Here is a 22,394-nt window from a genome sequence, read left to right as displayed (position 1 = left end):
TAGGTTCTCCCAAGAACACTCAGCTCCCTACCTCATTACAGCCTTGTTCTAAACATGGACAAAGGAGCTGATTTCCAGAGGTGAGGTTGAGTGTGACTGCCCGTGACATCAAGGCAGCTTTTGACTGAGTGTGGCATCAAGGAGCCCTAGTAAAACTGAAGTCAATGGGAATCGGGGGGAAAACGCTCCGCTGGCTGGAGTCATACCTAGCGCAAAGGAAGATGGTTGTGGTGGTTGAAGGTCAATCATCACAGCCCCGGGACATCACTGCAGGAGTTCCTCAGGGCAGTGTCCTAGGCCCACCCATCTTCAGCTGCTTCATCAATGACCTTCCCTCCAACATAAGGTCAGAAATGGGGATGTTCGCTGATGACTGCACAGTGTTCAGTGCCATTCACAACTCCTCAGATAATGAAGCAGTCCATGCCCGCATGCAACAAGATCTGGACAACGTTCAGGCTTGGCCTAAGTGGCAAGTAACATTCGCATAAGGAGTGTGATGGAATACTCTCCACTTGCCTGGATGCGTGCAGCTCCAACAACACTCAAGAAGCTCAACACCATCCAGGACAAAGCAGCCCGCTTGATTGGCACCCCATTCACCATCTTAAACATTCACTCCCTCCACTACCAGCGTACCGTGGCTGCAGTGTGTACTATCTACAAGATGCACTGCAGCAACTCGCCAAGACTTCTTTGACAGGACCTCCCAAATCTGCGACCTCTACCACCTAGAAGGACAAGGGCAGCAGGTGCATGGGAACACCACCACCTCCAAGTTCTCCAAGTCACACGCCATCCTGACTTGGAAGTATATCGCCAATCCTTCATCGTTCCTGGGTCAAAATTCTGGAACTCCCTACCTAACAGCACTGTGTGAGTACCTTCACCACACGGACTGCAGTGCTTCAAGAAGGCGGCTCACCACCACCTTCTCAAGGGCAATTAGGGATGGGCAATAAATGCTGGCCTTGCCAGCGACGCCCACATCCCATAAACGAATAAAATCATCTTCAGGCTGCTGCACTTCTTCCTACACAGGTGGTTTCAAGGGTTGGCTCCTTTGGAGGGAAAAGTTATGGAGTATGCAGCAAATGGCCACAAATTTGGAGACATGATCCAGGGCGTACTGCAGATCTCCTCCCAAGTGGTTGAGGCAGTGGGACCTCTCGTTGAGAAGACTGTCTGCTCAATCGGCATTCTGGTGGACGCAAGGCTCTGATTATAGCACTCCTCGGGTTCTGTGCTCTGGCTCCTGGCAGGAATCATGAGCCAGGTGCTCAGGGCATACCCCTTGTCCCCCAGCAGCTAGCTCGACACTCAATGGTCTGGGTGAAATGGAATGTGTATTGAGTTAGGCACCATGACTACTGCCAGGAACTGGATACAGATCTGCAAGATGCACTGCCTGTCAAAGAAAAAAAACACCTGCAGATTGGCAGAGTGGAATCCCTTCCTGTTCACATACGTGTCCGGGTCTTGACGCACAGAATGCAAGACAATGTGGATGCTGTCAGTTATTTATTGCACTCTTGGGAAGCCTTGCAAAGCCCCTACCTCTTTCGTCCTGATTTGCTGGCTCCATGGGGAAGGAGATGAAGTCACTTCTCCTGGAGTAGAGAGCTTCGGTGCCATCCCTGATGCAGCAGTGCACAGCATACTGGGTTATGATGTCACCTGGAATTAGGGTTGGGCAATAAATGTTGCAACCTGGAATGACCCTGAGGCATAGAAATTCAGGGCCACCGTGACCTTGACGGCCACAGGAAGTGCTGTCCATGCCCTGGTTTGAGGCTCGACTTCATGTTGCAACAGGCAACACAGCTCTGTGACCGATTTGTTCATGAAGCGGAGATTCCTGATGAACTGCTCCTCAGTGAGGTTGAGGTTCCTGAAGACCTGTGTGGTGTAAGACATCCTGCAGCTTCCCCACCTTCTCCCTCTTCTTGCAGCACCTGCAGGTCTGTGGACTGTTTCTAGTTGGTGCTGTTACTCCTCATCCAACAAGCCCAATGGCAGGCCCAGCAGATCACCCATGGCAGCAACAACTGTGCAAAACTGTGAAGGTTATATTGTTGATGCAACTCCAAAAAGTAGATTAAAGATAGTTTAAAACACTGCTATTTCAGCAAGAAACAATCAAGACCTTAGTGGAGGTTAGGATCCATTTAAATAGCACTTGTGAAGGCTGCTTTCCGACTATTCCCGCCATGATTTAGTAGACTGGCTTAGGAACTGATGACTCGGTACTGGCACACACCAGTTTCCCAAATGGGTCCTAAATCAGTGCAATGACCCTCGTTATAATATTTTAACTGGCTCCATACTTAATTCAGTTGGGCGCCCACATTAATATGGTAACCGACACACATCCAATGCATTTCGGTTGTGGCAATCTACATAACAAATTGGTATGTTGGGCGTAAGTGGGTGAAGTGAGATCCAATTTCAACCCCAATATCTCATTTCTCTTTGCCTGACTTTTTTCATCTTTTTACAAGTCTCAGCTTCCCTCTTCTCCTCTATGTTCTATCTAGCTCCCACTCTCTGAATTACTCTTGCAGACCTCTTTCCTCTCTTTTTGTACATTTTCTATTCTGTACACTTTGCAGTCTGCTAATGAATCATTCCATATTTACAGTATAGTACACCCTCCAATTAACAATTATTCCACATATACAGTTTGCTCACAGTTAAATAATGCATTATTGCAGATTTACAATCTGTCACAGCTAAATGTATTGTTACATATTTGCAATTCATTTTCAAATTATCACTTTTTTTCTCTTCCTTCACTATTGTTTACTTGCTTTCACTATGCTGGAGGAAATGTTTGGCTTCTTGACTTCAACCTTTAATATGTTAGCTGTGTTTTCTCTCTTGTATGTTGCTTTTGGTTATACTTGTTCTGGTAATGCAGGATTAAAAGAAGCTTTTGTGTGATGAGGCTGAAGCAGGGGAAAGTGGCAGAAAGGAAATGGGGGCTGAAGGTGAAAGAAAAATAAAGTTTGTCAGGAGGTGAAAAGAACTGAAGTATGGCCAGAAGCTGTGGGCAAAGGGCTTGGCAAGCTAAAAGACTGCAACTGAAGGCTGAGCGAGAAGGATACTGGGGGTTGTAACAAGATGAAGGAACAGGTAGGGAAAAATAAATATAATTAAAACCCCTCCACCTCCCCAACTCCTTGTCGTTGTTTAGCACCCTCTTTAAAACCCACTTCTTGACCAAGCTTTGTTCACCCCTCCCAATAGCTCCTTCTTTAGCTTGGTGCCCATATTTTGATTGCACTTCTGTAAAACAATTTGGAACATTATACTACATTAAAGGCGCTATATAAATGCAAGTTCTTGCTGTAAAAAACTTATTATATAATAGGCTGCTTGTGTATTTTTATATTAGGATCTTTATAATCTGGTGACCAAATAATCAATTAATATCATGTGGTTAAAGTGGAGCACGGAGCAGTGTTTTTTGGTAAAAGTGGAACCAAGCGAGGACAGTGCTGCCAAGCTGCCGAATGCAGGAGAGGAGCATTGTGTGGTCAACCATGTAAAAGGCTGCAGAGACATCAAGGAGGATGACGGTCACTGGGAATGTCATTTGTGACTTTGGTAAAGGCCATTTCAATGTTATGGGAAAGGCAGAAACCTGATTGGAGGGATTCAAACAGGGAGTTACAAGAGAAATGGGCTTAAATATGGAAGGCATCAATGCATTCAAAGTCTTTGGGCTGGTTTGAGAGGATAGAGATGGGGCAGCCACTTGCAAAGACAGAGGGGTTAAGGTTTTTTTTTGAGGAGCAGAGTAATTATGGCATATTGAAACAGAGGAGGACAGTGCCTGCAGTGTATTTGGACTTTCAGAAGGCTTTCGATAAGGTCCCGCATAAGAGATTAGTGTGTAAAGTTAAGGCACATGGGATTGGGGGCAAGGTATTGACTTGGATAGAGAACTGGTTGGCAGACAGGAAGCAAAGAGTTGGACTTCAGGGAGCAAAGAGAGGAGGACCACCAGGGGGAATGAATAGGATGGAAAACACTGGTGTTTTTGCTGGGGACAAGAGCTTCAGGTAATCGAGTGGTTGAGCAAATCAACAGGTGCAGTTACTGGAGAAGATTTTGAGGTCTCCCTCCCAGCAGAAACGGGATGGTAGCACCCCAAAAATGCCGGGGAATGACTTACTGCCGCATTCCCGCCGTCACTGTGGCAGCAGAAATCCTTCCCTGTGCCCACCACTGGGCGGCCGGAATTCTACCGAGTCAGGCAGTAAGTCCGGTTAAAATGTAAATCGGGATCCTTTGACTTACATAGGACCCCCCCCCCCATTGCCATTTTAGGTGAGTAGTTGGCAGAGTATGTGCCGTGCGGCTTGGCTACCAGCTGATACTGGATGAAGAAGATCCCACAAGTATTTGGTTATTTCTGTGGGGACAGAAGGATCAGGAGTGCAGGCTCTACAAAACCAGCTAGGACTGCTGCCACTCCAAGTCCCCCTGCCCCTCAAGACAGAACCTCTGGCCTACCGTCTTCCAACGCAGAGGTGGCCCAGAGCCGTTAGACTGCCACAGGCACTCGCTATTTGCCTGCAGCCCACCAGCCTTATGCTAATGAAGCACCACCCTCTATATGGTACCGGGCATACTGTCGGCTCGCTCCACCTGTCAGCTGCCCTAGTTCAAAGCTATGCCATCGTGGCAAATGGAGAACAAAAGTTTTAGGTAATATTGATATTATATGGTTAGTGGATAGAAAAATACAAGAAAATACTAACTGGAATATTAATGAGCAAGATAAAATAAATCACTTATGTTTAGTACTTTAGTTAATGAAGCCTTTTCAGCGAAATAAATATTCTTTCTTTCATTTTTTTCTGACCCTAATAAACTACTACCCCATAGTGCTAAACTTGTTTAGTGAACAACATTTGGTGGCACAGATGTCCTTCCATATAATTTGCCCCAACATAAAGACACTTTTACAGTCTGTTCTCTGTGTAATAATTGGAAATCAGTCACCGTCAAATCTTCTTCTCCCTTGTTGAAATCACATTACCACACTGCCACAATCAACACCCAAAATGACCATCTGCACAATACTGTAACTATGCACATATAGGGAGAAAACATTTTTACACGTTAATGAGCTGGTAACTAAAGATCATTAAGAATTTTTTTTTGCACAAATAGTTGTATGGACATGGAATGTCCTACCAGAACACAATGGTAGAAGCAGCATTCATAATAACTATTAAAAGGGAAATGGATAAATAATGGAAAAACAAAAAATGAGAAGGTTATTGGAAAGGGCAGGGAAATGGGGCTAAGTGGATATTCTGTCAGAGATCAGACACAGGTGTAGTGGATGAAATGGCCTCCTTATGTGTTTTAAAATTGTATGATTCTTTTCCAATTGTCAGTTGTACAGTAGTGGAATTAATGTAATCAGTTTAAGCAAAACTGAGCCTGTCTTAAAGGCAAATCTTTCTTATTTCATCACCTCTTGTATATTGCTAACTTGCACTGGAACAGTACCAGATCATTGCATTGTGACGAAAATATATGAGCTTTCATCTGAGCCAAAAGCTTAAAGATCAACTTCATTTATGGTACAGCTTGCAATATGGGCTAAAATATTTTACTCTTGTAATATATATGTTATAGAAATGACACTGCAGTCTCCAATGGTTCGTTGCTGTCTTTTCAATAACAGAACAAGGCATTAAGCATATGTATGATAAGAAATTGTTGCTTTATAAAACCCCAAGACTGAACACTATTTTAAACTTAATTTTAGTATTTTGTTACTTTTTACCTATATTAATAAAAGTCTTATGGTTATTGAGCATTTGTTGTGTATTGAAAAGTCATCTGTTATACGTCAAAGTGTCAAACATGAAAAGTGTATATTACACTTACAGAGTGTTCATTACTTACCTGACTGGCTAAAACATAATTCATGAAAAAGCAACAAATTATAGTTAACTATGGAACAGTTAGGAAATGAATAAGCCATCAGTTTCCCACCAGACTTCTCCACAGAATAAAAGGGATATTCCACTGTTCCCCACCGTGTATGTTTTATTTTTACTACTTGATTGACCTTTTCTCCTCGTTGCATTTTGGGATCTTTTGACTATTTTTCCACAGAAAACACTGGGAAAAAGAATTGTTTTAATGTTGGATTTTTAAAGCAAAATTCATTCTCACAAGTTTAAAGAACAAGCTGGCAGTAAAGCTACTAATGAAATATAAAGAGGTGGTGGTGGCCCAATGAAATTGCTCAATATGTATATATTTTTTAATACTTTCAGGCATCCTCTTTATTACTGCACCAACTTCATCACTTTGATTACTAGCATAAACATTTTTCTTCTTGTCTGAACAACATTTCAGAAATGTATAAGATACTCCCCTGATCGCTCAGGTAATTAAGGCAGTGAGTAGATAAATTGTACAGGCTAATAGGGGGCTAAATTCAATAGCCCCCCGAAAACAGGCACGGGGATGACGATGCATGATTAGCCTGCGCCTGTTGCTTCTGATGCAGGCAGCATGTAAACTTCATGGCTGCCTGCTAATTTAAATGATTGCAGTGTTGAGGAAGCGCTAGACGTACCGTTGAGTGGCTGAGTGCCTCAGCAGAGGGCCCAGGTTTGTGTGAAGCTAGCACCACTTAAAGCTAGCCTACACTACTTAAAACCAGCCTGCACCACTTAAGGGGGAGGTGCATTCTGGCGGGAGCAGGTGCTGGCAGTGGCTGGTTACTGCTGGTTACTGGTCTGCACTGCAAGAACACTGACTAATGGCGCATTGAGTAGAGAGCATGCTCCAAGGTTCTCAGACACTGCACTGGAGCCCTTTGAGGAGGAAGTGGACAGGAGGCAGGACAATTTGGCGCATAACCGGAGGCAGCAGAGGCTACCTGTAGGAGAACAGGCTCACCTGCATGACCTAATCCCATGGAGGAAACAGTGTTAGATGTCAATGGAGCGGCCATTGCTGAAGCAGTGGCCAGTGGCGGGGCTGAAACAATCGAAGATGACAGTAACCTCATACCTAATCCTCCTTCTTACATCCCACTTCCCCCTCATCCCACAATCGCTTCTGATTTACAAGCTGAAGATGTTGTAAGCATGCACCTATTGCTTCTCCCCCCACACCCCTCCCCTCACCACAACCTTAACTTTGTGCTTTCTTCTTTCAGATACCCAAGAACTGCAACCTGGCCAGGCACTGGTGGAGGAGCAAGAACTGGAAGAGGAAGGCGGCAGTGATGCTGAAGGCACAGCACCGTCACTCGATTTAACACTCGCACCCACCAGCTCAGATACTGACACTCCGCATAGTTTAGAGGATAGCTTAGACATGGGATCTGCATGTGGTGACTCACCGGGCACAATTGGCCTGCAGCCAGGGAAGGGGGAAAGGTTAGCGCAGGTTCCAGCTTCCTGGAGGGCGAGGTCATGCACGAGTTCTGCTGCAGAGGATTCAGGTGAGCACTTTGATGGGGCAGGCTACAGAAGAAGCCTGATGGCTATGCACAATAAAATGCCTGGTAATTGGCAGGCCTGCCAGAAAGCCTGCGTGCAATGTCAAGCAGCATGGAGGAGTCCAGCACCAACTTGGCACAGGGCTTTGCACAGAGCTTGGAGCCCATCCTTTTCAGCATGGAAGTGATGGCCAACTCTATTGGCACACTTGTGGACCCAATCATCGTGCAGCGTCTGATGGCTGATGTTTCAACTTGCATTGTAGCACAAGTAGAAGCCACCTAATGTCTGGGTGCTGCAGTGGAAGCTCAGACTTCTGTCATGCAAGCCCAGCTTGCTGCCATGCAAGCTCAGACTGTTGCCATCATGGCTGTGCTTATCCGTGTTCAAAAGGGCTTGCAGGATGTCACAGCAGTCCAGCAATCTGTACTCCAACAGATTACTAGGATTACTGAGGCACCGCCCCGGGGAAATGGCAGTGGCTCCATGGAGCACAAACCTGCTGTCCGCTCTCAGGATGACAGCATTCGTTCTCCCACCACTGCCACTCTGCTAGTACCCTTGCTGTTGCCTGTCAGCCCATGCCGAGATGGTGCATTCCGAAGCTGGGTCTTCTCGGCCCAGAGTTGCTCGAGGTCTTCCTCCAAGGCCTTCTGCAGTCTCCCCCACTGAAAGTCAGCAGCCTTCCACCAGCCAAGCTGCAGCCACTGGGGTAGTACTGTGTAGATCATTAGGACAGGCAAAGGCACACAGAAGACAGGCATTAAGGGAATGCACAAGGGTGATTAGTTTACGTTTGTATGCAGTATGGCAGGATTTAATTTCTAAATTTGTTTTGGAATGTTTATTTTGTCTTGGCTTTTATTTTTGCATTGTGGCTAAGTGGACGCTGCGATGGTCAGTGACAGCAAGGTATAAGACTGTTGGTGAATGTGGAATTTGGGTTGCGTTTACTACCGCAGCCGGATGAGTCGGTTACGGACAGACCGGCCAGAAAGGGGCTGTTTGGGTTGTTTCCTCCCTTTACCTCCTCCTTCTCTGGTGGCAAGGGCTGTGCCCTCATGACGGCGAGGTTGTGCAGTCTCGACACCCACTCTGCCGAGTGCTGCAAGGCTCCTCAAGAGTGGTCCAAACAGTGGAAGCATTGCTTCAGCACGCCAATGGTCTGTTTGAAGGTTGAGAGCTGGAGAGACAGTTTGAAGGTCGAGAGCTGGAGTGACAGTTTGAAGGTCGAGAGCTGGAGAGAGGACAGTTTGAAGGTCGAGAGCTGGAGAGACAGTTTGAAGGTCGAGAGCTGGAGAGAGGACAGTTTGAAGGTCGAGAGCTGGAGTGACAGTTTGAAGGTCGAGAGCTGGAGAGAGGGTAGTTTGAAGGTCGAGAGCTGGAGTGACAGTTTGAAGGTCGAGAGCTGGAGAGACAGTTTGAAGGTCGAGAGCTGGAGTGACAGTTTGAAGGTCGAGAGCTGGAGAGACAGTTTGAAGGTCGAGCGCTGGAGAGACAGTTTGAAGGACGAGAGCTGGAGCGACAGTTTGAAGGTCGAGAGCTGGAGAGACAGTTTGAAGGTCGAGAGCTGGAGAGAGGATAGTTTGAAGGTCGAGAGCTGGAGAGACAGTTTGAAGGTCCATAGCTGGAGAGACGGTTTGAAGGTCGAGAGCTGGAGCGACAGTTTGAAGGTCGAGAGCTGGAGTGACAGTTTGAAGGTCGAGAGCTGGAGTGACAGTTTGAAGGTCGAGAGCTGGAGTGACAGTTTGAAGGTCGAGAGCTGGAGTGACAGTTTGAAGGTCGAGAGCTGGAGTGACAGTTTGAAGGATGAGAGCTGGAGAGACAGTTTGAAGGTCAAGAGCTGGAGAGACAGTTTGAAGGATGAGAGCTGGAGCGGAACCCGGTTACCAGGATGCCAAGTTGGACAGCCAGGGGTAATGTGCAGGCCAGGTGTGTGGAAGAAACCGAGGGGAAACATCGAGAAAGACAGAGGAAACATCGAGAGAGAGAGAGGGGAAACATCGAGAGAGACCAAGATGGAAACATCGAGAAAGACTGAGGGGGCACTTTATTTATTTAATTTTATTAATTAATTAATTAATTAATTAAATTTATTTAATTATAAGTTGTGAGTTCCTCATGATGCTCTCCCAGTGCGGCCACCCTGTAACCAGAGATTATTCTAGAAGCCTGGGTAGGAATATCAATGTAATTACTGTAGAAATTACTTTTTTTACATTATTGCTTGTTCATTTTATGTGCTGTCTTTTTATGTCTTTTATTTATTTTATGTCTGCTTTATTTATATTTAAAGTATGTATGCGTGTATATGTCGGTATGTGTTTTTTTGTGATGGCGCCGATGAAGATGGCTGCCATCCTTGCGAGCTCCGTGCATACCAGGCAGCTAAGTGTTCTTGCTGCTTGGTGCGCTCGGCTCGTCAAGAAAAAAGCATTTCACTGACTAGATTACACTTCTTGTATTTAGTTATGTGACCAATAAAATTGAAATTGAATTGATGGTATTTTGTGTGGCAGCATGGTTTGCGTTGTATGAATGCTGCTCACGTGTGCGTGGGTTGCGCACCGGAATCGTGAGCCATGTTGTCGATCAGTGGCCATCCTCTGGTTTGTCATGGTGGCTCAAATGTAGATGGAACAATGGACTGCCGCAGAATGAAGGCATCATGACTGCTGCCAGGATACAGGGCATTGACCTGCATGATTCGCTGAGTATGGTTGCACATTAGCTTGATGTTGAGGGATTGGAATCCCTTTCGTTTGCAGTACATCTCAGAGTTTACATGCGGCACACCTGCAAAGGACGTGCATGCAGTCAATGGCAGCCTGCACCATGGGGAAGCCTGCAATCCTCGCGAAGCCACGCGCTCACTCCGCCTGTTGCTCTCTGTCCAGAGAGAAGGAAATGTAGTCAGCTCTCTTGGATTACAGAGCCTCAGTGAGCTCCCTTAGGCTGACATCCAGGCGGGGAACCTGTCAGTGCCATCACACGCACACTGTGGAGTTAAAACTCCACAGCGTGTGGGGAAACCCGGGTTTCCTGTGCACTACCCAGCCCCCCAGCATGTCAGGGCATTAAAATTCCCCCCACTGTTCCTCCCTGAGGTTCAGGTAGGAGTATTTCTCCCTGAGCACCCTGGGAGGACATGGCCTCCTGCTCAGAGCTCTTCTTCCCCCTCCTCCGACAGCATCTGTCATACCACTCCCTGTAGACTTTAGCAACTTGAAATAACTTTACAAACCACTAAACACTTCTACAACCTCAGCTACAGCCAGTAGAAACAAATCAGCAATGAACCTGCAAGTAGTTGATGATTCCTTTAAGTAGCGCTGGTGGGGGGTCCTTCCTACTACTGAATGCATGCACAGCTGTGAGAGCTGAAAAAAGGGCTCCAAAAAGGCAGTGTCGACGTCAAATCAGTGTTGCACGCTGATTGATGTCACGATCTGTCTACTCTGCATACTTCCGGCGCATGCTCTCTGCGGCTGCGCTAACACCCTACCCAAGATAGCGTCCGGCACGGCCTGCACCAGAAGTGAGGCGTGAGCCACGATACACCATTTTGGAATCACAACAGCACCCGTAGCACCCAAATAAAGCACGCTACAGAGCCGAATTTAGCAGCCAGAATGTCCCAGGTTTATTGCCGGGTGTTTGATGAGTTGTCTGGTCTCAGTTGGTCCCTTTTGAATGACATACCGATATATCTATAATAATAATGCAAGCCAAAAACAAACAAGAATAAACAAGAATTGAACAATATCTTATGCCACAACTGTGAATTATACTAAAATATATTAGTGTACTCTGCTTGAGATCAGCTGTGCTTTTTGTTTGGCATTCACTAATTATGGCCCAGAAATTCGGGTCGGGGGCTTCCCGTGGGTGCAAGCCCTTGACCTGCACTTACCTTGCGCGCCGGCCGTTGAGCTGTGGGCCCCCGTGGAATTCCGATCTGGGGCCTGGTCCAGCTGCCGGCGCACAGTGCTTGCGTATCCCAGGGGCGCAGTTAGTTTGATGCGTCCCCTGGGATCACGTGGGCCATGGGGAGCCAATCGGAGCAGGGAATGCTCCATTCATAAGTCTGACAGGAAGTGCTGTCAAACTTAGAAATACTACAGGCCCCTTCTTCTTACAAAACATCACTAAATCTTCAAATAATTTTTTTTTTAAATCACATTTTTAAAATAAACTAAAATTACATGAAATAACTATTTTAAACAATAATTTAAATTTTTGAAAAAAATAATTTTATTTTCTAACGGGGCTAAAAATAAACTTACCTTGCTTTAAAGTATTGAAAAATAATAAACCTGTTGGAAATTTTTTTAAATTAATTCACCACTTACCTTGCAAAAAGCAGGCCTTATGCCTGCTTTTTATATTTCTAACTTCTGCAGGCTTACCTTCCCGGGAAAACCTGTAAAAAAAAAAAACGAAGTTCGATATGCACGCGCAGCCTCCCCTGCGCACGCGTTCGACCTCTGAACCCCTGCTTTCAGGGGAACGGAAGTGCCGGTTTCCCGCGCATGCAGGAAACCGGCACTTCCATTGGGCCTACGGGTGAGTACGCACGGGGTACTCACCCGTGGAGACCCACATTTCTGGGCCATTATTTCTTATGCTTCATACACTTTATCATTGCAAAATCTGTTTACTTCATATGAAAAAACATAACAAAAGACCCTGTAACTGAGTGTATATTAAAACATAACTTTTTACTTAATTCACTTACCAATTACTGAACTGGTTCATTGAGTGCAAATCACATCATACAGATTACTAAGTATGTGGCTCAAATATACATTTTATTAATCAGAGTTAATGCAATCTATGATTAAAAGAAAATCCACTAAAGGACGTGGATCAATCAGCAAGAAGAATTTTAGCCACATTGATAATATATGCATGTTTTCAATCATTAAATGGGTTATGTTTTTTGAGTGGAAATGGCACCTCATTAACACAACAGATGCTGATTCATTTTTCATTGACAGATGGTCATGCCCACAATTTGGCTGCTCTGTAACTGACAGGGAGCAAAATCTCTGCTTTTTAGGTTGTATGGCCTAGAAATTCAGTTGCGTTCGCCAGCCGTTAGCGCCATAAGAGGAGTAGATTTCGAGCGCTAGGCACTTAGCGCCCGGGCGCAGACCGATCTGCGCCTACGCCCAACTTCAGTTGACATTTAGCGCCGGCGCAAAGTGTTTGCGCGCGCTCAGCTGCGCGTGCAGCTTATGACGTCATTTCGTCGTGCAACGCCGTTTGTGCGCCCCAAACCGGAACTTCAGTGTCGCCCGCCCAATGTGGGCGTGGCGCTGTTAAGGACTGTGAAGTGGAACGCAGCAGAGGCCCTGCGGGCCTCGGGGAGCGCTAATTAAAGGGCACTTAGACTGAACTATAAAGGCCAGCCATTTTGCTGCAATGACTTTAGTGCTACGGATTTCTGGACAGAGGCCAAGGAAGAGACCTTACTGATTTGGGCCAACATAGGAGAGGTATTTTTGGCTTCTGGCCAGAGCTTGGAAATTTGACTCATTGTGATTTCACTGTTTGCAAGTATATTATGGGGGCTGCATGGGGTTCCAACCCTCAGTTCCAGCATTATGTGCGAAGGGCTCGCAGACGCTGTGTGAGAGGGGCAGCCATGCCTAGACGCAGAGGGGCCATCAGGCGTCGGCAACGTAGGCCTTACCCACTCAGGGAATACCGCCAGCAGGTGTCCTATCTCACCATGACTGCCGCGCATTGTGTTAAGAGGCTGCGCTTCAGAAGGGAGGTGGTTGCAGAGATCTGCCAGCTGCTTCACAGAGATCTGCGTCCACAGCTGATGTGCAGGACGTCTCTGTCGGTGGAAGTGAAGGTCACGGTGGCTCTGAACTTTTATGCAAGCGGCTCCTTCCAAGCCGCTGCTGGGGACATAGCGAACATCTCCCAGTTCGCCATGCATCGCTGCATCCGGCAGGTCACCGATGCCCTTTTCGCAAGGAGACACCAATTCATCTCCTTCCCCATGACCCTAGAGAGGCAGGAGCAGCGTGCAGTCGGATTTGCAAGGATCGCCGACTTCCCCATGGTGCAGGGCGCCATTGATTGCACGCATGTGGCTATGCGGGCACCTATCGACAATGCCGAGGATTACCGCAACCGGAAGGGCTACCATTCCCTCAATGTACAGCTGGTGTGTGACCACAGGCAGCGCATCCTAGCTGTCAATGCCCGCTTTCCAGGCAGCAGCCACGATGCATTTATCCTGCGCCAGACTACTGTGGCTGACATGTTCCAGGCACAGCCTCCCCCAAGAGGATGGCTTATCGGGGACAAAGGCTATCCTTTGTGTACATGGCTCATGACCCCGCTCCGCGCGCCCAGGACCCCTGCTGAGGAGGCATACAACGAAAGCCATCAAGCCACAAGGAACATCATAGAGCAAACGATTGGCGTCCTCAAGCAACGGTTCCGCTGCCTGGATTGCTCCGGCGGATCTCTGCAGTATTCGCCGGATAGAGTCTCCCAGTTCGTCGTCGTTTGCTGCATGCTGCACAACCTGGCTATCCGCAGGACTCAGGCACTGCCACCTCACGTTGGACCACCACCTCAGGAGGACGAGCAGGAGGACCAGGAGGAGGAGGAGGAGGAGGAGGAGTACCAGCCCAGGAGGGAGCCACAAGGTCCAAGGGCCGTCCGTCGGCGGCTTATTGAACGACACTTCTAGGCCCCCTGTCAGGGAATGGCTTGTGGCAATGAAGGCACATGAATGCAGCCGCTCCGCAAGCCCTCAGCCGGTTAACGCAACAACCACTTGAAACATCACACATGGACAAGCTGAATAAATAAAAAGCTTTATTGAACAAACTCAGGGCCCTTCCCACATGAAACCCAAAAACAGACAAGACCCCCAAAAAAGTCAAAAACATATCTCCCTCCCACAACCTGGGGAGGAATAACAAAACTTGTCCATCCAAATGGCCTTCATCCTCGGCCTTACCAAGACAAACCCCCCCATACAGAACACAAACACCCCCATATAAAAAAAACATTTGCCTTCATCTTCGGCCTTACCAAAATAAACCCCCCCCATACAGAACACAAACACCCCCATGTAAAAAAACATTTGGCAACACACTCTACTTTGTGTGCCGAGAGGGCGAGTCCTTGTCCAGGCTTTTCCGGCCCCTGGCCGACCTGCTGCTCCGCCTCAACCTGGGCCCTGTGGGTGTTGCAAGGCTGGGGGAAGGCTCCTGAGGGGCACAATGCGTGACGGCAGATGCCCTTGGGGGTCGGCCTAGACGAGCTCCGGCCCTGGAGGGGCCGGCTGCTGACTGCTGCAGCTGGGCAGCATCAGTCTCTCCAGCAGCTCGTCGCAGCTTTGCTGGGGGAGTGGCAGTGGCGGCTGCAGCAATGGGGGCAAGCTGGCTGATGCCAGGCGCTCGCTGGTCGCCAGAGACACTGGCAGTCGGCTGGGCTGGCACTGCAGCAAGCGCAGCAATCTGGTGAAGGCTAGACCGCTGTGCTGCAGCAGCGCGGCGGGTGCCCTGGCGATGCTTGTGTGACACAGCGAGTGTGGCAGCAGTGAGTGCCCGTACTGCCCTGGTCTGTGCCCGCATCAGACCAGCCAGTGACTGCACGGCACCACTCGTCAACTCTCCACTCGCTGCCTGTGCTGCCCTGAATTCGGACCGACTCGCGTCCTGTGATGCCCTGAATTCTGCCCGACTCGCGTCCTGTGATGCCCCGAATTGTTCGAGACCCCTGGCCTGTGAGGCCCCGTAATCGGCCACACTATGAGCCAGGGACTCAATGGCCTCAGGCAACCGTACCACAACTCCCATGAACTCGGTGTGGTGACGATCCGAGTCCGCGGACATTTGATTAAGGAGGCGCACCTCCTGGGCGAGGACCGTCTCCGGACTGGAGGCCGGACTCTCCCTCTGGGGAGAAGGCCGCCGAGCTGTCCGACCCTTCCCGCGTGGCTGGACGCCACTGGGCCCAGCAACTGCACTCCCCTGCAACACTTCCCCCCTCTGGGGAGAAGGCAGCCGTGCTGCCCGACCCTTCCCGCGTGGCTGGACGCCACTGGGCCCAGGAGCTACACCCCCCTGCAACACTTCCCCCTGGCTCTCCTCCAGGCAAGACGTGTCCCCTCCATTGCCATCCCCTGGCGCGGATGAGGGTTCCCCCGATGTGCCGCCTTCCTCTTGCTCCTCGTCGTCCTCCTCTTCCGAGGGACTGACACTCGCAGCTTCAGGGACCTCCTCCTCACCAGCTGAAAGCAGGAAGGCACAAGAGTAGCTTTAGAGTGAGGACAGGGCGTCAGCGAGGGAGGCATGAGTGGTGGCATTCTGCGCATTGGTCGGACAGTGGCAAAGGATGTAGATCTGAAGTGCAAGGGGAACGAGAGAGGTCCAAACGGTCATGTCCTTACCATTGGGGCCCAGCACAGGGTCGGCATCTCCAATTGCAACGGGGCCAATCACCCGGGCACCCATGAGTCGACCCACGCGCTCCTCCAGGTCACTGAGCTCCTGGAACTGGGCACGGCCTCCCCCGGTGACAGTCCGGCTCTTCAGATTCTCGGCCAGCTTGGCCTGCAAGAGAAAGGACGGCTTCTAAGTACAGTGTGGTGCCCTGTTGTTGTGTGCACTGCCTCCCATGGTGGAATAGCTTGGCCAGTGTGGTGCCCTGTTGTTGTGTGCACTGCCTCCCATGGTGGAATAGCTTGGCCAGTGTGGTGCCCTGTTGTTGTGTGCACTGCCTCCCATGGTGGAATAGCTTGGCCAGTGTGGTGCCCTGTTGTTGTGTGCACTGCCTCCCATGGTGGAATAGCTTGGCCAGTGTGGTGCCCTGTTGTTGTGTGCACTGCCTCCCATGGTCGAATAGCTTGGCCAGTGTGTAAAGTGCAGAAAGTGCTATTGATGTTCATGCCAGTGCCATAGCTGCTGGAGGAGGGCTGGCCATTAGGCCTTTGAGGTCCCTTTGCCCATAATGTGAGGTGCACATGCAAGGATGAGTAGGACACTGGAAAGGGTACTCACCCTGACCAACCGAGTGAGGTCGTTAAACTTTTTCCGGCATTGGTCACCAGTCCTGGGGACATCGCTGTTGGCTGTGACCCTCTGGCCGATTTCCCTCCAGGCTCTCCTGTACAGCCTCTTGGGAGCCTTCTTGCCGCTGTCCGGGAACAAGATATCTCTTCTCCTCTCCAAAGCCCTAACCAGCACCTTTAAATCATGGGCAGAGAAGCGCTGCGCTCGCTCACGGGCTCTCTGCATCCTTGCTGGCGCTATTTCTCTCCAGCAGCAGTGTTTAGGCCTAGCTGCAGGGCTGCAGTATCCAGGGCGTGGCAGCAGACCAAGTCGACCCTTCCCCCTTTAAGAGCTGGCCGGCGCCAGGGTGTCTGCTGTCAATCAAAACATGACCGCACCTGCGCTGCGCCCGGCCTCGGCGGTATCAGTCTGCACCGCCGGCTTAGCGCCTAAAGATAGGCGTGCAACGCCAGTTTTAGCGCTCGAGCAAACTCCTTGGCCAAAGCTACTGAATATCGGCGAAGTGGCCTCCACTTTCCGGCGGGCGCAAACTTTAGCGCCCGCCCGACTTTACCGCCCCAAAAGTGGCTATACTGAATTTCTAGGCCTATGTTTCAATTTTGAAATGCAGCAAAGTAATTTGGTGTTGCATCTATAAACACTCCAGGGCTGTTGAAATACCTTCCCAGCTCTACAGTGTACCAGGTAGTCAAATTGCTCACTGCTTTATCATCAGGAAACAGCAACGCTGTCACTGTGTGATGATGAGGAGGGAATGGAATCTATTAAGCTATTCATAAAAACAAATTATACTTTGCAATAGGGTACAATTGCAAAAAACTGTTAAATATTAAAGTTTCACTTTCTTCACAAACCATATTCACAAACCACCAACCTCCCACTGGGTGCATTATCAGATTTTCTGGATAATGTTTTGAGCTGTGAACTAGTTACTGCTTTCATGCATTTAGTCTGGTACAGAAGAATTTATTTTTGCATCAGCAGAATGCAAATATATTTTAAATGGCTGTGTAAAAGGCTAATAATCATAACATTAGTACTTTAAAGCTGTCCCAATAGCACTGTATTCTAAATCTAAGTTCAGTGTATATACACACATGATAAAAGAGAAAATACATTGAGCAAAATAATGTTGTTTCACTTTTATAGTACCACTGCCTTATGATACCAAAATTAATGCAATATATATCAACCAAGTCTGTTAAATAAATGTTAGTGCTGGTATGCCCTTTTAGGGAAAATTACAATGGAGTTTTATAAATTAAAATGTGTATCCAATAACACAAATTTATAATATACTAGCTGGATTGCCCGGCTTTTTCGAGGGCATGCTGTTGTTGGAAGAGGAGAGAGAGCGACTGCGGGGAAGAGAGAGAGCGACTGGGGGAAGAGAGAGAGCAACTGGGGGAAGAGAGAAAGCAACTGGGGGGAAGGAGAGAGAGAGAGAGGACTTGGGGGAAGGAGAGAGCAAGAGAGAGACTTGGGGGGGAAGGAGAGAGCGAGAGACTGGGGGGAAGGAGAGAGAGAGAGAGAGAGAGAGGGAAGGTGAGAGTGAGGGAAGGGGCTGGACTCAGAACCCGGTGGGTGAAGGGCGGGCCGCCATTTTGTGAGGTCGGCGGGACGGTTGAGACCGCGGGGAAGGGCTTGGACTTAGAGCCCAGCTGCGGTGACCGTGGGTTATATTGCGATGACTGTGTTATAGGACAATGAAGCCAGCTACCCTCTGACCGGAGGAATCAGGAGCAACTTTCTTAAGGCTTTTAATCTGCGATTTAATAATTTCAAAATACTGTTACATGTTCCACATTTAAATTTTATGTAGTTTAAAATACTTCTAACATTGAATATAATTCTGGTTAATATTTGGGATCCAGGGTGTAGTTAGTAATGCTTGAAGTCTTACGTTGCAGCTTCTGACCGCCTGTGTGAAGCAGAAACTCAGACATAGTTTGATGCTGAATCTTTGCTGGTTGTTCGAATGATGCCAATAAATCTGTATCCGTTTCTGTGACTTTTTCTTAATTAGGAAATGCCCCTAATTGATGAAACGCCGACTCCCTCCTACCTCTTCCCCCCCCTCCCCCTCCTACCTCTTTCCCCCCTCCCCCTCCTACCTCTTCCCCCCCTCCCCCCTCCTCCTTTTCCCCCCTCACCCTCTTCCCCCCTCCCCCCTCCTCCCCTCTTCCCCCCTCCTCCCTCCCTCCTCCCTCTTCCCCCCCTCCTCCCTCGACCCCCCCCCTCCCTCTTCCCCCCCTCCTCCCTTTCCCCCCTCCCCCTCGCCTCCCTCCCTCTCCCCTCTTCCTCCTCCCTCTCCTCCTCCCTCTCACCTCCGCCCTACCCCCTTCCTCCCTACCCCCTTTCCTCCCTCTCCCCCTCCCCCCTCTCTCTCCCCGCTCTCGCTCCCCCCCTCTCCTCCCCACTCTCTCTCCCCCCTCTCCCTCCACCCTCTCCCTCTCCCCCTGCCCGAGCCCTCATCCCCCGCTCCAATCCCTCTTTCCGCCCCGGGGCCCGGGCCTCGGCACCTGGATGAACGCATTCCCTTGGACGCTTTTGGCGGCCTCGGCCGTCACCCTGATGCCATTGGCCGAGGTGAACACCCGCAAAGACATGGCCCAGCCGAGTCCAGCGCCCCGGTCAGCTCGAGGTCCGCAGCCGCCGTTTGGCCGCAGGCCACAAAGCACCTGAGCCGGCGATGGCTCCGCGGGAGCTCCGTGCCGCCCCACGCACTGACATGGCCCCGCCCCTCCCGAGCTGGCTTCAAGACCGCCGATTGCGGCTGTGAGAGACGGCCGGCGGGCCCGGTTGCCGGGGTAACCCTTCCCGCTCTTCAAGCCCCGCCCGAGATCCGCACTCCCGAGAGCCCCGCTCTCCGAGCCCCCGCCCCCCGCCCGAGCGGGGAACAGAGAGAGACGCCGCGTCTCAGCTGCTCCTGCTGCGCGGCGGCACCCTGTGTATGTCCCGTGACCCTCGTGGCCGACGCCGTTGCCCCGGGTAACGTGACGGGGGGGGAGGAGCTTAGCAGAAGCCGTGGGACAATTACCTAGCTCGGGCGTGGCTGGGCAGGAGAGGCCCAGGCTTTGAGGCCTAGGTTCTGAGGCCTTACAAAAACGGGGAAAGGTAGGAAAAAGAATCATCAGGTTAGAGAAAATATTTACAAATGAATGAAGTTTTTTTAAAAACAATTTAATAAAAGCAATTTTTTTTTGCTGGAAATGTAGGTTTGAAAAGAAAAACGCAGGAAAGCGGGAAAAAGAATGGAATCAAGATGGCTGACCACTCACCTCGGTTCAAAACGATAAGGCCCGCCCACACACGCACCGATTGGTCGACTGTCATGTCACCGAAGCGTATGATTGGTCAATCGTTCCTTTCGCTTGACTCTAGGAGGGGCCCGCCCGCACGCGCGATGAACCTGCCCCCGCCACGCAGCGATTGGTCGACCGTCAGGTCGCTCCGACCTTAAGTCACTCTATGCTAATGAGTGGAATTTTGAATGTTTTTTTTGGATACCGCGGGCGCAATTTTTGTCTCGTCGAAACGTAAATACGCTTATGACCGTTCCGGAATCGTAAGCTTTCTTTTGATGTAACGCACGTGTAGGTACGCTCTATAACTTTAGAGTGTATAGCCGGACAGACACACCGAAGGAAGACAGACAGACAGACAGACGGAACAATCCTTTTATATATATATATACTAGCTAAAGTGCCCGGCGGTGCCGAGGGGATTTTTGAGGGAATGTTGTTGTTGGAAGAGAGAGAGCGAGCGACTGGGGGGAAGAGAGAGAGAGAGAGAGCGACTGGGGGGGAGAGAGAGAGAGTGAGCGACCGGGGGGGGAGAGAGAGAGAGCGAGAGACTGGGGGGGGGAGAGAGAGAGAGCGAGAGGACTGGGGGGGAGAGAGAGCGAGCGACTGGGGGGGAGAGAGAGCGAGCGACTGGGGGGGGAGAGAGAGCGAGCGACTGGGGGGGAGAGAGAGAGAGCGAGAAACTGGGGGGGAGAGAGAGAGAGCGAGAGACTGGGGGGGAGAGAGAGAGCGAGCGACTGGGGGGGAGAGAGAGCGAGCAACTGGGGGGAAGAGAGAGAGCGAGCGACTGGGGGGGAAGAGAGAGCGCGAGCGAGCTGGGGGGAAGAGAGAGAGCGAGCGACTGGGGGGGAAGAGAGAGAGCGAGCGACTGGGGGGGAAGAGAGAGAGCGAGCGACTGGGGGGAAGAGAGAGAGCGAGCGACTGGGGGAAGAGAGAGAGCGAGCGACTGGGGGGAAGAGAGAGAGCGAGCAACTGGGGGGAAGAGAGAGAGCGACTGGGGGGAAGAGAGAGAGCGACTGGGGGAGCGGAGGGGGGGGTTGGAGGGGAGGGGGAGAGTGGAGGGAGGGATAGGAGAGGGGAGGGGGGTGGTAGGGGGAATGGAGAGAGAAGGGGAGGGGGGGAATGGAGAGAGAGAAGGGGGAGGGGGGTAGGGGAGGGGGGGAGGGGAGGGGAGGGGAAGGGGGGTGTGGGGGAGGGAGGGGAAGGGGGGGTGTGGGGAGGGGAGGGTGGGTGTGGGTGGTGTGGGGGTGAAGAGGGGGGAGGGGGAAGGGGGAGGGAAAGGGAGGGGGCAGAGGGGGAGGGGAGGAGGAAAGAGGGGAGGAGAGGAGTCTAGCAGACCCGATGGCTCCGCAGAGCTCCGTGCCGCCCCACGCACTGACATGGCTCAGCCCAAGCCCCGCCCTCCGCCCGCTCTCCGAGCCCCCGCTCTCTCCCGGAGCCCCGCTCTCCGGAGCCCCGCCCTCCCCGCTCCTCCGGAGCCCCCGCTCTCCGGAGCCCCGCCCTCCCGCTCTCCGGAGCCCCGCCCTCCCGCCTCTCCGGAGCCCTAGCCCCTCCCGCTCACCCGAGCTCCCGCCTTCCCGAAGCCCCGCTCCCCGCCCGAGCCGGCTTCAAGACCAGAGAGACGCCCCCGCGCAACCTACTGAGTGAAGCCCGGCCGGACTCAAGTCGCGCTCCGGGCGGAAGATGACGCGGATGCTGACCTCCCGCCCCCGCCCCCCGCCTTTACTAAGATGGTGGCGACGCTCGGCTCAGGCCCCGCCCCCTCCAGCCTTCACAAAGATGGCGGCGATCGCTGGCCTTTTGTCGATCGTGACAGGAGGCGCCTAGCTTGGGCGTGGCTGGTCAACAGACGCCCAGGCTTTGAGGCCTGGAAAAACGGTGAAAGGTAGGAAAATTATAGAGGTTAGACAAAAGATTAACAAATTAATTAACTTTTTTTAAAAACAATTTGTCTTTAAAAGCAACTTTTTTTTTCCTGGAAGTGTAGATTTGAAAAGAAACACGCAGAAAGCGGGGAAAAGAAATGAAAAGTTTGGCATCAAGATGGCGGCGACTCACCTCGGTTCAGAATGTTAAGGCCCGCCCACACACCACACCGATTGGTCGTCCCGTCACTCGACTGTAGGAGGGCCCGCCCGCCCGCATGTCGCCAGGAACCCCGGCGTACGATTGGTCGACCTTGACGTCACTCTATCGCTAATGAGCGGATAATGAGATGCTAATGAGCGAATTTTGAAAGTTTTTTGGATACACGGGCGCAATTTTTGTCCGGCCGAAACGTAAATACGCTTACGACCGTTTTGGAATTGTAAGCATTCTTTTGATGTAATGCACGCATAGGTACGCTCTATAGCTTTAGAGTGTATAGCCGGACAGACACACACTGAAGGACAGACAGACAGATGTATCCGTTTTATATATAATAAAAACCTAGCTCAAGTGCCCGGCTAGCTCAAGTGCCCGGCGGTGCCGAGGCTTTTTCGAGGGCATGTTGTTGTTGGAAGAGAGAGAGAGAGAACGACTGGGGGGGGGGGAGAGAGAGCGACTGGGGG

At 50.6% G+C, this 22,394-nt stretch overlaps 1 protein-coding gene across 1 annotated transcript in view; it reads right to left on the bottom strand.

The window, feature by feature from the left end:
• Window positions 1-22,394, bottom strand: part of LOC147113870 (glutamate receptor ionotropic, delta-2-like) — an 826,198-nt gene that overhangs the window by 356,699 nt on the left and 447,105 nt on the right. The window lies entirely within an intron of this gene.

This window comes from Somniosus microcephalus, chromosome 8 (genome assembly GCF_052327205.1).
Source record: "Somniosus microcephalus isolate GS21.2 chromosome 8, FLI_Smic_1.0, whole genome shotgun sequence".
Taxonomy (NCBI): domain Eukaryota; kingdom Metazoa; phylum Chordata; class Chondrichthyes; order Squaliformes; family Somniosidae; genus Somniosus; species Somniosus microcephalus.
The sequence above is the reverse complement of the archived record's forward strand: the minus strand, read 5'-3'. Positions and strand labels throughout refer to the sequence as shown.